This window comes from Schistocerca piceifrons, chromosome 4 (assembly GCF_021461385.2).
Source record: "Schistocerca piceifrons isolate TAMUIC-IGC-003096 chromosome 4, iqSchPice1.1, whole genome shotgun sequence".
Lineage (NCBI taxonomy): Eukaryota > Metazoa > Arthropoda > Insecta > Orthoptera > Acrididae > Schistocerca > Schistocerca piceifrons.
Genome location: NC_060141.1, coordinates 344,597,471 through 344,612,565, shown reverse-complemented (window position 1 = coordinate 344,612,565; position 15,095 = coordinate 344,597,471). Strand labels below are relative to the sequence as shown.

The following is a 15,095-nucleotide window of genomic DNA, read 5'->3' as shown; positions in this document are numbered from 1 at the left end:
AAGCGAGAGCCTTAAGCTGGGAATTGTGGTGCGATCTGGAATTACAAAAACACTAATCAGCGGTGCAAAAGTGGTGACCGTGACGAAGTCATAAAACCTGAACTAGGGAACAATGAAAGTAGCCATTTGGACAGATAAGTCTTGTTTCACACTGTTTCTGGCTGAGTTTACGTCCGAAGAGTGGAACATGTCGGGGACCCAATGATGATTTGGGCACCCATACCCTGATATTCCATTGGTCTCATGGTTTCACTGAAAGATCGCAATACTGCCTAGTATTATGTGACCATTCGCTCATAGGCCCATCCCATGGTACAGAGTTTGTTCCCCAATGGTGATGCTATGTTCCAAGACGAGACGGACCTGTTCACGCAGCTCACATCGTCCAGAACCGATTTTGTGACCACGAGGATGAACTGTCGGATCTCCCTTGGTCAACACAGTCATCAGATCTCAATATTATTGAGCCTTTGTGATGATCTACTTTGCAGGAGGAGGTGGAGAATATTGGTGTTTAACGTCGCATCGACAATGAGGTCACTAGAGACAGAGCTCAAGCTTGAATTCCGGAAGGATGGGGATGGAAACCGGCCGCAAAGGAACAATCCCGGCATTTGCCTAAAGCGATATAGGGAAAATCACGGAAAACCTAAATCAGTGTGGCCGGACGTGAGTTTGAACCGTCGTTCTCCCGAATCTACTTTGGAGTAAAGTGTGCGTAATCGCTATTCACCTTTCTGTTATCTAAACTTGCCACTATTTTGCCAGAAGAATGGTATAAGATCGCTGTGAAAACCGTACAGGACCTGTACTTCTCTGTTCTGAAACGAATGGAAACTGTTTTGAACGCCAGTTGGTTTACACCGTATTAAGCTTGATAACGTGTTGTATTTTTGATGTTCCCATATTTTTGTCCAACCCTTGCACACTCCCATGGGCACTTAACACCATGCGAACCGGCTTAGTGGTTACGAGACAGAATTCCTACTCAGGAGCAGCGAGGTTAAAATTTTCGTCCGCATATCCAGATGTAGGTGTCTTCGCTGCTGACATTCAGACGAATGCCGAGATGACGCCTTGAAAAGGAAACGAGCCACATTCTCTTTCATCCCTGCCCAATTAGGCTCTTCCAACTCTTTAACGGCATCAGTGTCGACGGGACGGTACGTAAAAGCCATTTTCCGTACGTTTCTCTCATCCCACCTACGTTCTAACGTTAAACATGGAAACGATGGAGTAACAGACAGAGGTACGGCCGCGGAAGAACGTATGTTACGGAAAATGGGACAAATGCGAGTGGATGGAAGTGTGTAAATATGTACCCGACAAGGCCAACCAGTGACCCGGAAAAAGTGGCAGCTTCGTGATAACTACGCCCAAGAATGAGACACACTGATAAGCTAAATCGTACTCTGATATTAATTCTAGTGAAGGTATGTCACGCAGTAATCTATCAACAGTTAGACGTAAACTGGTACTTTGGTTGGTCGACAATCTGTTATTCTACGAGAAATACTTGACAGCGTCTCACCCGAATAAAGAGAAGTTCGTTTGAACTTAGTAGATTTCCTTTCTTATTTCGTTTGCTATGTTACCATTCACATACAATCGATCTTTTAATCTGGCACCGCGTAAAACCCAAGCAGGCAGACAATCTACGAACAAATGTCGTTCTTACAGATTTAAACGGGCCTTTTTCATATGATAGAAATGGCCGCTAAATTCTTTCTTTCTTTCATTTTCTACTGCCTTTATCCCGCATTGTGCGCAGGGTTAAGTACGGATGTGACATGGTTAAGGAAGGGCAGGAAGGGCATTTGACCACCCCATGCCCCCCAGGACGGAATTAGTGTATCCCAGCTGTCTGTGTCTAGTGTAAATCGTGAAATAGTGTGAACGTGTTGCAAATGTCGGCGAGTCGTACTGAGGCGGACGTGGGACCAGCCCGGTATTCACCTAGTAGGATGTGGGAAACCACCTAAAAACCACATCCAGGCTGGCCGGTACACCGATTGTCGTCGTTAATCCGCCGGGCGGATTCGATCCGGGGCCAGCGCGCCTACCCGAGTCCAGGAAGCAGCGCGTTAGCGCTCTCGGCTATCCTGGAGGGTCAGAAATGCCCGCCTAATAACACATCAGAAATACCGTCCATCGGATACCTACATTATGTTACTGCTTCTTTAGGACGTGCCCTTCTTTTCGTAATTTGCATACTATCATCTTATACATTCAGAATAAATTTAATAACGTTGATAGAAATGTGGCGTCTCTGCGCGGAAACGAAATTTCGGCGACCAGTGTCATGTTTACACTGAGTAGTATGGAGGCACACAATTTCGAACTGGAATGCGCTTGTGTCTTGTCGCGTATTTTTTTCCGAGCACTAAGTACTTTGCAGAAATATCAATCGATACTGGCTTATTCTTTCAGTTGTCTCCAAAATTTTAACTCAAACTGGCAGCTTATTTTCATTTCATCTGACTTCATTCTTTTAAGATAACAAGCTAATTTCGCAATGTTTTAGAACCTCAGCTATCCATTATGGTGTTAAGCCGAACTAGAAGGTTTATTTCTCTCTTGGACATTCTTCGTGCCTTCCGTGAGGGAGAGGCAAAAGTGTCTTGAAAATTATTTCGGTTTCACGCGTTGAATAATATGTGGCTTGCTCTGAATATTTCACGACGTGCAATGGTAACCATCAGAGCTTAATGCTACACCGGCATTTAAACGTGGATCTTTGCCTTCACTGGAAACGCTCTAGTGAATAATCAGTAATACATTAATCTTTATTTAAACACTCCTTCATATTATGGTATTCCACTCAAGACAACTTCGTTATGGACAGTCAACGGTCTTACTGCAAAGCGAATCCACTGTCTACATGTTGACACTGGTTGCGCTAGTAAGTAAATTTTTGAGGCTGTCATCTGAATACGGAGCGTTCAAATTTTCAAATATTAATTTCAACTGGTAATTTTCACAGCTGCTGCAGGGAGAAAGGTGAATGCTGTTACCATAATCAACTGATTCAGTTCTTGCCCAAATATATTCCAAACAGTACAAGGTAATCTCTTTCATAAATAACACATGTTGAATTTCCATGTGTGACATGAGGAGTGAGTTCAATAACGAAAAAGTTTTTTAATAAATTAACTCCCGGCAGCTCATCGCATTTTTAATCTGTAAGCTCTATCTTACATTTAAATTGCTTTTAGTGGCTCACATAGAAGTGAATATAGAGCTACATGCTGTCGCTCCAATTTATCATGTCCGCATTAGCGTTTTTATATTAAAAAAATTGCATGCCTTTGAACTTAACGCCGTACGGACTCACAAATGTCAGAGGTGGGACAGTCTTTACGTTCGGACGTCCGCGTAAATATTATTCTCATTGTGCTTTCAGCGGACAAAATTTTAAATTACAGTTACGTCTCGTTCACTAACTGCGCAGACCAAACCCGTGAGAGACACGAGAGTTGAATATGTAATTATTCATTCGTCTTCATTGCTAAATTTATCTTACGTCATTGTGCAATGCAATGTACTCGCAGTTCGCAATTAGTCATTTTAACATACTCTCGAATGTGCGCCATTATTTTACTAAACCAGTGCCTTAATAAATCAGCTAGCTATTTATTAGCATCAATAATTTGCCTCAAACTCTCTGAAATTCAGGACAAAAACACAAAAATCTGACAAATTATTTACGGATCGGCACTCAAACCCGGAAGCTAGCTTGCTGCGGGACGCTTTTACCGACTGAGCTATCCAGGCATGACTCATGACCTGTTCTTACAGCCTAAGATCTTCCAGTGCCTCCCTCCTACTTTCCCAACCTATCAGAATACCATGTTGTACTAAAATTCTTGGAAGAACGGATATACAGGAGAAATCGCCACAGTGTAGCGGTTAGCGGTTAGTTTCAGAATGAACTGTTCGTTCTATAAACAGCAGTTTACACACAGTCTACAGAAACACCTTTAACAGTTGTACATTGCCTGATTAAAAAAAAAAAAAAATGTAGCACCCAGATGACCACACACACACACACACACACACACACACACACACACACACACACACACACACCGTTGCCTGGTATGAAAATAACTACATTTGAAATTCTCTGTGACAGGTAGAACTGCCACAAGAGTACATTAGTGTTGTTCGTGTTAAGTGTTGGCGTCTGATCCGGAAGTACATATAAGAAACCTGAAAACCGTCAGATGTTGAGTGATCACTGTGAAGAACACACAGGTGCCGCGTACTCGTGTGAGATAGCGTTAACGGCACCTGACAGTTTGAAAGAGACCTCACTGTGGAGCTCCATGTGGCCGGTTGATCGAATCGTACAGTATCCAGATTTGTAGGGCATTTAGATGTGACAGTGGCAAACCACCTCCGCTAGGACCTTGCCTAGTCAGCGGTGCGGGTCTCCCGCATCGTTCCCTACGCTCCTCGGAGTATGGGACCTCATCATCATAGATGTGCCAGTGGCACGATGATGGACTGCGTGGGAACTGTCGTCGAGGTTCCTGTCGTCTACGTCCGACCACCACAGGGGAGGATCGGGATACTGTGCACCAAACGCGTCGTAACCTCTTTTCACCTGAGCCTTCCATCCGCGAGCAAATAACTGACTCTCCACAACATTCTGTGTTATCCCGCACTATTGGTTGGAGACCCTCAGCAGTCCCAAGCGTAGGCTGCTGTTAACACCACAACGCAAACGATTCCGTCTTGAGTGGTGACCTGACCGGGGAGCACAGATTACTGACGAATGGCCTCGCATTGTGTTCTGCGATGAATCGTGGTTCTGCATACTCCGAGTGATCATCATCGGCGAAAACAGTGGCGACCTGGAGTGTGTTACCAGTTTTCCAATGTTTCGGAGAGGCACAGCGGTGTTGCTCCTGGCGTCATAGAGCGGGAGGCTATCGGGTATGACGGCTGATAGTGAATGAAACGAAACTCTGATGGTACAACGGTACGTCACGGACATCCTGCATCCTTATGTGGTACCTCTTACGCGACAGGATTATGGTGCCGTTATTGAAAAGAGGACGCTCTTCCAAACATGGTAAAAGTCTCTTCGAATCGTCCCCGTGATGTTCAAGTACCCCTGTGCCAATCAAGATTCCCAGATCTGTCCCCGACAGAACATGTGTGGGACCAACACGGACGTCAGCCCGAGGCGATCACGGACCAGTTACAGTAGCTGTGGGCCAGACTGCCTTAGGAGAGGATACAGCGGCTTCGTGACTCGCTTCCCAACCGAATCAGTGCATGCGTCCAGGCCAGAGGAGATGCAACGCCATGCTGATAAGTGGGCTCCTGCTTCCAACTTTTGTGAATTTGATTCGAATTTATAATCACTGAAACAATATTACATATCTTCTCAACCCCTGTTCAAATGTTCAAAAGTGTGGGAATTCCTAAGGGACCAAACTGCTGAGGTCAACGGTCCCTAGACTTACACGCTACTTTAATTTAACCAAACTTACGCTAAGGACAACACACACACCCATGCCCGAGGGAGGGGCCGCACGATTCGTGACATGGCGCTTCTAACCGCGCGGCCACTCCGCGCGGCTCTCAACCCCTGAAGTTTTGTTTCTTTTTATCCCCTCCTTTTACGTCCAGCACCTTTTTCGTCAGGCAATGTAGTACAGAAGTGAAGTTTACTAAACTACCACGAACTATCACTATTCATCATGTTTCCAACATGGCTGCCATTGTGGTGCAGTATATGGGAGTACTGGCTGCTAAAGTGGTTCGATTCCACGCGTACGACTCATATCTTTTAACTGAGAGAATGGGCGCAACCTTCGATTCAACCTTCAAGGACCAAATACGAACTTCCTTATATGAATGAGCAGTACATCCAAAATTGACATAAGCCATGTATGGGTCTGGAGGACTCATATCACGCTGTAAGACTAACATTTTTTCTGTTTAAAATTATGTAATTGTCGCTAATCGTGTTGTAGAAGGGGAAAGACGTGAAACATTTATTCACAAGCAGTTATTCCACTTGCCTCTTAGCCACCCGGGGCCGCCGATGCTGGTAGTATTCAGCCTGCAACTGCGTCGCTCGATCGTTTCCGAAAAATCACTGCGCTCGTTGATCACTGTTCCTGTGAAATGAAGTAAGAAACATCTAATTAAACTTCAACAGAAACGGAGAACATTCGATATAATAACTCTAGTGGTAAATTACGTCCCCTGTGATCAATAAAAATTTCTACGAAAAGGCATGAGGAGTGTGATGTCGAAAGAATTACAATTTTCTTAAGCTCAAAATATGACAGATTCTGTTGCAAATAATGGTCGACGTTATTGCGTTGCCTTGTAAAGAGGGTGGAGAAAAACATCATTATAAGTAGATAAGAGCATGGTGGAGGACATCGGATCGAACAAAAGTTTCGAAATAATTACAGTTCTGAAACGCAGTCATGAAGCTACAAGCATAAAACGATAGGGGTTTGGGAGGAGCGCACCGTAGTTTGTCTGGTAAGCGAACGTATTTGGGCGCTTATAACAGCATGGTTTTTCCGACTAAGCTGCTGATGTGTTATTCTGTGCTTGTTGGAGCGAACGTGTTTGGGTGCGTTTAACATTGTGGTTTTGTCCGACTACGCTGCTGGTGGGTTATTCTGTGTTTGTTAGCCTTGTAGGACATCAGAGTGACTTGAAGAATTTCGAGGTTTTAATGGAAAGAGTGAGAGGGGGGGGGGATAAGAAGAAGAAGAAATGTAGCGCAACTGAACGTGTACCATGCTGTAGTACTTGCAGTCTGTTGTTCACCTTCCGAAAGCATCGAGAGCCGGCCACGGTAGTGTACGATACGCTGTATGCTGGCCGGCGGTTTTGGCGCGCAGCGGCTCGGCTGAAAGCGACACCGGATGCGGACACAGACACAGGACACGGCAGCTGCGGCCGACATCTGCCGCTCGCCGTCGCCGCCGCTGCCTCCGCCTCCGCGCGGCCTTCCCGCTACGACCTCGCTCACGTCACACAAACGTCGCGCCAGGCACGCACGCACGCATGCTTTTACCGAGGACCGTGCCCGCTGCACAGTAGCGTCGCCTTAAGCAGGCAGCGCTACTTCACCTACACGCGTGGCAGGTTGCGTAACACCAACTTGTTCGGGTTTATGTTACATGTTGGTTGTGCGATTTTTTCTGTTACATATAGCTTCTTTCATCTAGAACCACGCGTAAATACCAAGTCAAGTGGCATCGTGTTTTGGAGCTGTAGAGCTGCTGAACTGTAGGTCTCCTTCCAACTGGCTGTATAAGTAGGTTCGAAAGTGGGAGGACGTCAAGGACACCATCAAGCCTATTCCTTTCAGACTCTATGTCCCCTCCCCCTGCCAACATGCCGAAGTACTTCATACGCAGCCAAAGATGAGTATGCAGCCAACAGACTCTTGAATAGAAAGTTCTCGGGTTTTAAAAGACGTCAAATGATAAAAATTACACCAGCTTTCGGTCAAGCACTCCTTGGCCATTCCCAAGTGGTATAGCTGCCGGTGCGCTGCTGGCAGTCCGTTTATTAATTCATGCTATCAACTGTGACGTCGCTGGTGCTTGCGGCATCACCATATGTGGGCATATGTTGAATCTGTGTTTAATGTGCCCGCTTCAATCGCGTGATCGCTGGATCCCACGCCGCACTGAGCTACGGGCCAGTCTCTATTAAGGGTGTTTATTTTAAAGGCTTCTTTGAATGACAAAGTCTCACATGCCGTCAGTGCGAGCTACGGCGGATATTTCGTCAAATTTTATCCGGTGACCGTTTTCTACAGCATGCTCAGCTAAAGTAGATTTCTTGGGGTAGTGTAAGCAATAAAACATTTCATGCTCTTTCCTGCGTTGTTCCACAGTACGTACTGTTTGTCTGATGTAAGACTGGTCACACTCGTTCAAAAATGGTTCAAATGGCTCTGAGCACTATGGGACTTAACATCTGAGGTCATCAGTCCCCTAGAACTTAGAACTACTTAAACCTAACTAACCTAAGGACATCACACACATCCATGTCCGAGGCAGGATTCGAACCTGCGACCGTAGCGGTCGCGCGGTTCCAGACTGAAGCACGTAGAACCGCTCGGCACAACGGCCGGCACCACACTCGCAAGACATCTTGTAGACCTTAGGTGTTCTGAGACGTGCTGCGTCTTCTAATTGGTCTCACTAGCTGTTTTTTTGGCGGAGGCCCGAACATCGATTTGATCTTGTGAGTTTCCAGTAGGCGGCTTATCTTGCCCGACACGGAGCCACAACACGACAAGATAGCAAGTTTCTTTTGCTGCTCCTCGACAGTGGTCTTATTGTGATTTCTACGTGAAATCATTTCATTTATGTTGATGAACATTATAGCGGGTGTTCTTGAAGACTTTGCGTAGGTGGCTCAACTCAAGGGGAAGGTTAAAAGCGTCTGGTATCATTCTTGCACGATGCACCTATGTTTGTAACACAGTGCGCTTCTGTGCCGGGTGATGATGGCTGTTGGCGTGCATGTACCTATCGGTTGAGTGAGTTTTCTATAGAAACTGTGGCCTAGGCATCTATTTCGTTTGTGCCGGACGAGCACGTCGAGAAAGAGCAATGTATTGTCTTTTTATATCTGCATGGTGAACTCTGTGTTACTGTTAATGCAGTTGAGGTATTCCAAAAACCCGTAAAGTTTCTCACGTCCGTGGGGCCAAATGACGACCGTGTCGTCGATGTATCGATAGAAAAACTAGGCTTTAATGGGGCCGCGTCTAAATCAATATCCTCAATATTCTCCATGAAGAGGTTTGCAACAGGTGGAACTAACGGGCTACCCATTGTAGCGCCGTTCGTCTGATCATAATACCGGCCATAGTACAGAAAATAAGAAAACGTAAGTGTGTGTCTAAATAGCACGACCACGGCACTTCCAAAGAACTGGAATACGAGCTCCAAAGAGTATTTAATAGGGACATTCGTAAACAGCGCTACCACGTCAAAGCTGACCATAATGTTACACGCACTAACGCAGGGTTGGGGTTATCACTGAAACAATCGGTTTTCGGTTATATCGGTTTTCTTCCATGCCTTTTTAACCTGTCCGATAAAAATATCCCATAATAATCTAGTTCTTAAATAACCGATTTTCGGTTTTTTTTAATCATGTTATTTTCTGTAACAAACGTAGAAATCGGAGAAAGACTGAAAAATTTTGACTCTCTCAGTTTCAAGATACATAAAATCAAAACATTAAATTAAATAGGCAAATAAAAGAAAACTTGTTCCGTCTTCCATTCCCTGATTTTCTCTAAAAGTAATAAATGGTTAAATACAACAAATCAGGAGTATTCTCCTGTTAATTCTAATGTTTTGGATATCCGCTCAAACATCATATTGTAAACAGGAACCATACCATTATTTGGGCGTTATGAATAGTTCGTGCTAAAGGGTGGAAACTGAAGTTGATGAACTCTATTTTTTGTGTTACTATTTTTCGTCTTAATTCGTCCGTTTCCAAGGGCTACGAGCAGATAAAGGGATAAAGGCATATTATACAGACACAGGCAGCAGATCAGCCACTTTCTATTTCTATTGTATACTCTGGATGATTTATTGTCCGTTACCATACCTTCCTTTCTCTTTTATTATTTCATAAAAGTGGCAAACAAATCTTTAAGCTTTTAAAGGAAATAAAGCATAGTACTTCACAAAAAATTTTCCAGACTCTGGTTGATGTCATTCTGCAATACCACGTTATGTCCGGCGACAACAGCGAGCGCGCAGACCAGGAGTAGGCCAAGTCTTGCACACAGCATGTGCGTGCGTTGCATGGGGGCTTAATTAAATATTTTTGAAAATGATTTTTATAGCTGTTGTCCGATTACGTAAGTCTCGTAATCGGTTGGCCCTGACTAGTATTATTACGCTATCTGACTGCAACAAACAATGTAACGAAATTTTCGTAAATACAGTTAATTAATTAAGACCCCAGCAACTATAAAAATCTACAAAACCAATAAGCACAAGAGTCACTGTTCTGTATGTGGGGTGTGACTCAACGTCCACATCTGGCACGGTTCTTTTCCAACAAGACAAGAATTTTGATACCAATTATACTGACGTGACAAAAGAAATTTAGAAAAACTATAATTACGCAAGAAAACCAAAATTCACTCTAATACAAGAACACGAGCCAGATGCTTTGTTGACTGAACCTGTAGTGACACATTATTTCAGATACACAACTAATAAAGGAACATTATAAATTTTACCTTCATATATATTGACGAAATGCACTCATTACAATAACATCTGCTATCTCTCCCATCAAATCACTGCATAAGACAAGGAACAACACTCTTTACTACAACATCTTACTCCGACTTCACGACAAGCAGTGCCCACTAGTACATCTCAGTACGAACTCTTAACACACACTGTCTACGATCTCTTGACAAGCACTGACCTCCACGAGCTCTCTACTAGCACTGTCCAGTCCGATCTCATAACAAGCACTCACCGCTACGAACTCTTAACACGCACTGTGGAGGCGGCTTAATAGTACTCTTTGGCGCACTCTCTGGCGCAGTGGCACAGTGTAGCCACCTTTCATATGCCCCTCCTCCACAGGCCAGAATTTGATGGTATTTTTGCCAGCATTGGTGGTGAAAATACCACCAAATTCGTCCAGAAAAATACAGACAAAAATAAAAGATAATATTAATACCTAAACATCACATAATTAGTTAAAAATTTTGGCTTTGCACTGACCTTTTACTAACCTAATATATGAAAAATACAGTAAGCAATACAACTTCTTTTCATGCATGTGGCTTTACATAATAGTTTACACAATATACAAAAAATCAGTTTATACAAATGTTCACATAAAATGCTTTCAATGATTGGTTTATACAAAAAAAAGACACTAACAGGTTACATGTTTTCCGTAGAAGCAGTCCATCAGTGGCACCCAGTAAAGTTCAGCAGGTACACCCAGCAACAAGTCACATTAATTGAGTAGAAGCAGTTCATCAGTGGCACCCAGTAAAGTTTAGCAGGTACACCCAGCAACAAGTCACATTAGTTCAGTAGAAGCAATCCATTAGTTGCACCCAGCAATGTAGAGTAGGTGCAGACACCAACAAGTGACCATCATTTCAGTAGGAGTAGTCCATCAGTTGCACCCAGCAAAGTTGAGAGCAGGTGCAGACAGCAACAAGTGACTTCATTTCAGTAAAAACAGTTCATCAGTTGCACCCAGCAATGTTGAGAGCAGGTGCAGACACCAACAAGTAACATCATTTCAGTAAAAGCAGTCCATTAGTTGCACCCAGCAATGTTGAGTTGGTGCAGACAGCAACAAGTGACATCATTTCAGTAGAAACAGTTCATAAGTAACATCATTTCAGTAGAAGCAGTCAATCAGTTGCACCCAGCAATGTTGAGCAGGTACAGACACCAACAAGTGACTTCATTTCAGTAAAAACAGTTCATCAGTTGCACCCAGCAATGTTGAGTGCAGGTGCAGACACCAACAAGTGACACCATTTCAGTAGGAGTAGTCCATCAGTTGCACCCAGCAATGTTGAGCAGGTGCAGACAGCAACAAGTGACATTATTTCAGTAGAAGCAGTCCATCAGTGGCACCCAGTAAAGTTGAGAGCAGGTGCAGACACCAACAAGTGACACCATTTCAGTAAAAGCAGTCCATCAGTTGCACCCAGCAATGTTGAGAGCAGGTGCAGACACCAACAAGTGACTTCATTTCAGTAGAAACAGTTCATCAGTTGCATCAGCAATGTTGATCAGGTGCACACAGCAACAGGGGACATCTTTTCAGTAGACGCAGTCTATCAGTGGCACCCAGCAATATTGAGTAGGTGCAGACAGCAAAAAGTCACATCTCTCAGCAGAAGCAGTTCCATCAAACTCACTAGCACTGTTCACACTGTTCATCAGCAGAAATTAAACACGACCAAATGTCACACATCATGTTGAAAAGTGCAGGTAACAGTTCAGAATATTTATCTTCACTAATCAGACAGTTCAGGCATGAACAATAGTTTGAATGCACATACAAATGCTTTTACAGTAACATACAAATCATAACAAACACACAAATGATGTCAGATAATTGTCCTATTAACTATTACAATACACAAATACCAGTAAACCTATAATATTTATGGGTGTCAGTGCAAGCCACCACAAACAAATAAAATAATATTTAGGAGATAGGTGGGTAGGATTAGGAAAGGAAAACACCCAAAACACACTCACTCATCTCTCATCCACATTAAGTACTACTGTGTAATTGAATAGTGTTAATTGTGTAAATGAAATTCTGTCTAAATCTGATGTTCATCATGTGTATCAAGTAGTACTGGCAGCGATGTATAATAGTCAATAATAGTTAAGTCAACGTCATAGTCATCATGTCAAGACCAATGTTTGCCAAGCCAGATCAAAATGTACTGTTGTTGAACAACTGTCAGTGAGCCAAGATATGCAATTACTTCCTCTCTTCAAAAAAAAAAGTATATACTGCTTAGTGATTTAACAAAGTGTGTGTATAGACTATCTTCCTTCTATTTTAGTGTTCTAGTCTGGTATCTTCATCCTCCTTGTTCCATAAGACCAACAAAAAAAAAATATGCTCCTCACTTACTTTACCTCTTATACACCAAAACTCCTATAATTATCAGCATCACATAATCTCAATAATACCTCAATAATACGTCGATAAATGTAAACCTCAGCACCAATATCACCTTACCTCTTGTCCACAAACAACTTCATATACTCTCAATACCTATAATAATACATCGATAAATATAAACCTCAGCACCAATATCATTTCACTTCCATAACAACTCTTTCCTCTCGTCAGTCTCCTCGAACAAGTACAGATAAAATCCTAATGCAACTTCAATTCAGCATCCCATACAATCCGAAGACACATTGCCAACACACAACCTCTGTGTAATCCATCTGACCCAAATTTTCTACTCATTATAAATTATAAGATACATTTTGGTTCCTTGTCCATCATTAAATAAAAGAAATGCATACCTGACCTCTAACAGACTTAGTTCGAATAACTCTCAGTAATTAAGTACGATTACGGAGTGTGAATGATCATAATATTTCACAGTGTGTACACCACTTCAAGAATCATAGCAGAAGCAAACATGTAGAGTATTTCTTGTATCAAGTGTCACTTCCTATTTCAATTGCTCACGAAAAATGCAGTGTAATAACTATTAATGGTCTAAACCTAGTTTTGGTCTGTCATGTCGTTAGCTTCCTTCCTATTAGCATAAATTTATACAGCTTCCATAAAACCTCAGCTCATGTGACTTCTATGACTTTCTTGTACTAATGTCGTTCGTCGAATTATAGCAGTTAATTTTCTTATCTTAAAAATATAAGGCACTGAGCGTAAGCAAAACAAGCAATAGCGATTAAATATACCAGTAGTGAACAGAATGTCCACAAGTGTATGCAGCACAATTCCTACAACGAGGCTCTGCCAAGCGAACAATCTATAATTAATTCAATAGTGTGACCTAAACTCTATGTTTATACACAGTATTTCAGCATTTCTATACACCAAATTAAAGAGCAGTTATGGCAACAAAACAGAAATGTATAAATATGTAATCCATACGCATAGCAGTAAACATATATCTTACGTAATAAACAAGTCATTAGCATCATATCAGCCTGAGCAAATAAATGTTCATATGTCATCTTAGCAAGTAAACATGGATGCGCAAGCAGATAAATCACATAGTATAACTTACATACCTAAACACATCAGCACAATAAATCAGGTTACAATTATAATTTAAATAAATAAGCACAGCAGGCACATAATTAAAAATATGACATCAGTGAAAAGCAGTGCAGCCAAGCGATGCATAATATAACTAAACTCATCAGCACAATAAATCAGGTTACCATTACAATTTAAATAAATAAGCACAGCAGGCACATAATTAAAAAAATGACATCAGTGAAAAAGCATAGCAGCCAAGCGATGCATAATATACACAAGTTACAACCCAGTTCATTAATAATCATTGTCAAATTCAGTTAACGTACGCAAGCGCGTCGCTTCACACGTAAATTCATAGAACATGAAATTAGCACTAAGTATGAATCACGTAATCGCGAGCAGCAAATTACGTCTAAAGTACGTACCTAAGTGGAAATAGGTTACCTGTAAAATGAACTCAATTAACAGTTACCTTTTTTAGTTAATTAGTTTCTTCTTCGAAATTACATTCTTCCTGAAAATTTCTCGATAGCAGGTCGTCTTAACGTCGGACACGCACAGAATTTACCTGAAGGTCTTAAATATTTTATACAACCGTATCCTGCAAAATACTGAATGTTAATAACACAATTCAACAAGTTCTTATAGCTTTATACAGAATTTAGTCGGAGAAATTAGACTGTGTGTTTGTTTACGGCTGCCAGTGCATTCGCACTGAGCGCTCGATCAGCTGTAGCCGCGTGACGTAGGAAGCAATTGTTCGCGGTCAACGACTGCCTTGTGCGGCGCGCAGACTTGACTGTTGCTTTGAGTATGTGCCGCTGCCAAAACACAGCGCGGTATCCTTGTACTCTCCGCATGTTTACATGTAGCTGTTAGTTTCTCACAAGTATGTCATTCCACAAAAATTTTAACGTTTGATATATGATGTATTCCTTTAGAGCGTCGAGATTTAAGAGTTTCTACTTCAACAGTGTTATCATGTATAATTTTGCGAATTCTATATGGACCGCTATAAAGCAGAAAAAATTTGCGACACAAGCCTTTTCCTTTATGAGACAAACGGTGGGACTTAATTAATACCTTTTGACCAACTGAAAAAAATTTTAAACGACCAGGACGCTTCGCCGATTTCTTTCTTCTAGCAGCCGCAGATGCAATATTTTGCAGAGCCATGTTCACAACTTCAGAATGCCGCAGTTTCCGTGAAGGCGGAAAAGGAATGATTTCAGATATGCGATTTGTCGGTGCTTTATTTTTTAATATCAATAGAGGCGGTAAAGAAGTTGAGTCATTAGGAAGTTCATTCAGAA

At 42.3% G+C, this 15,095-nt stretch overlaps 1 protein-coding gene across 1 annotated transcript in view; it reads right to left on the bottom strand.

Moving 5' to 3' along the window:
- The window catches only part of LOC124794768 (kalirin), a 2,150,963-nt gene that overhangs the window by 1,837,847 nt on the left and 298,021 nt on the right, over positions 1-15,095 (bottom strand). Inside the window, exon 3 of the mRNA XM_047258392.1 lies at positions 6,039-6,137. The gene's annotated coding sequence lies outside the window, so the exon portion shown is untranslated. The remainder of the gene's footprint in view (positions 1-6,038; positions 6,138-15,095) is intronic.